We start from the raw sequence: 2,833 nt of genomic DNA, 5'->3' as shown, positions 1-2,833 counted from the left end.
ACTTAGATTCACTGTAGAGAGATGTAAATTGATAAGCCAGTAGACAGCCATCATTCTTCCTTTATTCTCTCTCTGTATCCCATGTCTTTCTCGGCTGGCATAATCAAAGCTGACATAGTGCATGCTATAGCAAGTTATATTTTTTGTAATTATAAGACAGTACATGAGATCTGAGGGTGTTATTCAGGAAATGGCACAAAGCTCACTGAAACACTTTTTTCAGAGTGATCCTCTGATAATATTGTTTTTCTCATAGATTCTTGATACTCAGACTATGTCTATGCCTTTAAGCTTCTGGGTGCTCTAAGAAGGGATAAAGGAAGGGTTTATTTATTTTTTATTTTAATGAAGAAGAAAATGTTCAAAGTGTCAGTCTTCCCTTCCACCCTCAGCTGAGTCTGAAGCATACATGCATCTGAATGCTACATGCATTTCTAAAGAAGCGTTTATGAGAGCCTGACTTGGAGTGATGAGGTAGAAGAAGTCAGCAAACCAGCACATGGAGATCATCTGGAAAGACCTAAAAGAGCAATCTTCCTTCCCCTTAGCACTGACTGGTGGGGCACGCCTCTGGTGTCCTATGAGGAGGAGAGGCCGAAGGGTCCTTTTGCACTGATCCATCTCATCAGGCTCAGCTGCCTCTGACTTTAACTGCAGGGTTATTAAACCAACAGAGAATGGACTGTAAGATACAACAGAGTTATTGTGATGCACTTATGCTTGGAAATCTTTTCCTCCGTCTGAAAATGTGTGGTAAAATCTAAACGCTCATATTGCAGCTCTTCGACCTCAAATGCATACACATTGAGATCCCATTGGAATTCAGTGGACGTGAAACTTGCAAAGAGGCAAATAAATAAACCTTTCATTGTTTTGGAGCTCCAGCAGGGAGGTGCTGCAGGCCTTCTGGACAAATCCCACAGCCATGAGTAATTTTTCATATACTTTCACTTAGAAATGCTCTAGTATTTTTCTTCAACTTATTGAAAGAGCAAAGAGACAGAAGACTGGCATTTGGATTTTTGACTTTAATTATGTTAGGTTGAAAAATAGTAGTGGAAACAAGATTATCTCACTTGATTCGGAAGAAATTTTTACTTTTGATTCAAACACTGTTGTCTCTTTCCTTGTCATCTGCCCTCAGACTTACTTGCAATTCCAGGAACAAACTGAGAAATCTGTTGCTGTATGTCATGGGCATCTACATGCAGGCCTTGTCTTCTCAGTGGTGCACGGGGTTGCCATGCAGGCATGAAACCACATTTCTGCACAGTACAGGTGCATGGGCTACAGGCCCATGAAGAGAGAGTGACTGGGATGAGCTCTGTACTTGGCAAGTGAAATTTGGTAGTGCAATCTCATATTTGGCCAGAATGCACTTCAGGCTTTTCTTCCTGCCTTTGCTAAATCTGGGTTGCCTTCTGCATGCTTGGTGCAGTCCCTCTACAAATACGGCCAAACCTCCCTGCATGGCAGTGTGGGATAACTTATTTATTGCTGTAAAGGATGCCATAGAGCCTTTGGTGGACACTGAAACAGACCAAGGGTTTGTCCTTCACACGAAGACCCTGCTTCTTGCCTTGACCTACCTGCTCGTTGAATTGGATTCCCACAGACTACACCAGTGGCTTTGCTCACCAGGGTCCAGGCTTGTGATTAAGGCCATAAAGATATTGCTCCCTTTAAAATCAGAACAGAAGTTCCCCAAATACCTTTCTTTGCCTCACCTACTCAAACACACAGTGGCCATAAGGAGAAAGGCAAGGCATTTCTCTCCCTTTCGTCTTCAAAACAGGGGTCCTTTCACACCCGTAGCTCCTCTGCTTAAATATAGCTAAATAGGCAGTTTGAAAGAGGCAGAACTGATTAATTTGTATTTTCCTTTAAGCGATTAACTGAGGTGTCAGAATCAGGAGCCTCTTTGTGCTAAATTGCCTCTGTAGTGGATGGGGAACATAAGCAGTTCTGAGGGGAGATTTAGGATTTTGGTGCCCTTTGGACGTGCCTGTTTCCTGATGCAGGTGGTACCTGAATTCAGCACCTCACTTAAAATGCTTCCAGTTAAGAAGGATGAGCCTAGTGTTATGCACAGGGTCAGGAGCTTGCTGAGAAGTGAGGAAAGGCACTGCTGGTTATTTATGCCTGTCAAAAGGCAGCTCCTTGTGTTAGAGCAACTCATGGAATAAAAAAAGAAGGAAGAATCCAAATATTTTGGCTAGAACTAGTGAATAAAGCAGCGCCTCGCTAATACTTTAAGTGAGAGTGGCTGCCTGAAATATTCTTTGAGAGCAACCCGAGGTGACTCCCATCAGTTTTAGTGCTGTTTAAATCTTTCACCTGGATGCACTGATCTGTTATTGTTCCTGTCATCGTAGGGCTTTTCACCAGAGACCAGCTTCTTGGGGGATTATAGGGAGTATTTTAGAAAATAACACAAGTTCTTCTGTAATTCTTGCAGTGCTCACACAACCCAATAAGAGCTGCCTAAATGGACGCTGCCAAGTGATTTTGCATAGGCGATGAAAAAACTATTTGGAATTGCTGTGCTGAATTGCTATGAGTACAGACTAGTTTCAATCAGAAAGAAAAACTGCAAAATCTTACTACCAATTTGCTAGGCCATCCAATTCACAGGATGCTCATGCCAAAAATGTGTTTACTGGACTATTTTCTGAACACGGTCATTATGCTTCTTTCAAGGTAATTCTTAAAGAAAGGGTTTATTTCTTCCCACTTCTTCTTGTCTGTTTCTCTGGCAGGAATAGACCTTGGGGAGCTTCTTTAGAGTGGAGTGTGAGAAAACCATCTTCTGGAATGTGTGCTGTGCTTGTTG

The sequence above is a fragment of the Oxyura jamaicensis genome, chromosome 3 (genome assembly GCF_011077185.1).
Source record: "Oxyura jamaicensis isolate SHBP4307 breed ruddy duck chromosome 3, BPBGC_Ojam_1.0, whole genome shotgun sequence".
NCBI classification, from domain to species: Eukaryota; Metazoa; Chordata; class Aves; order Anseriformes; family Anatidae; genus Oxyura; species Oxyura jamaicensis.
Note: the sequence above shows the minus strand (reverse complement) of the source record.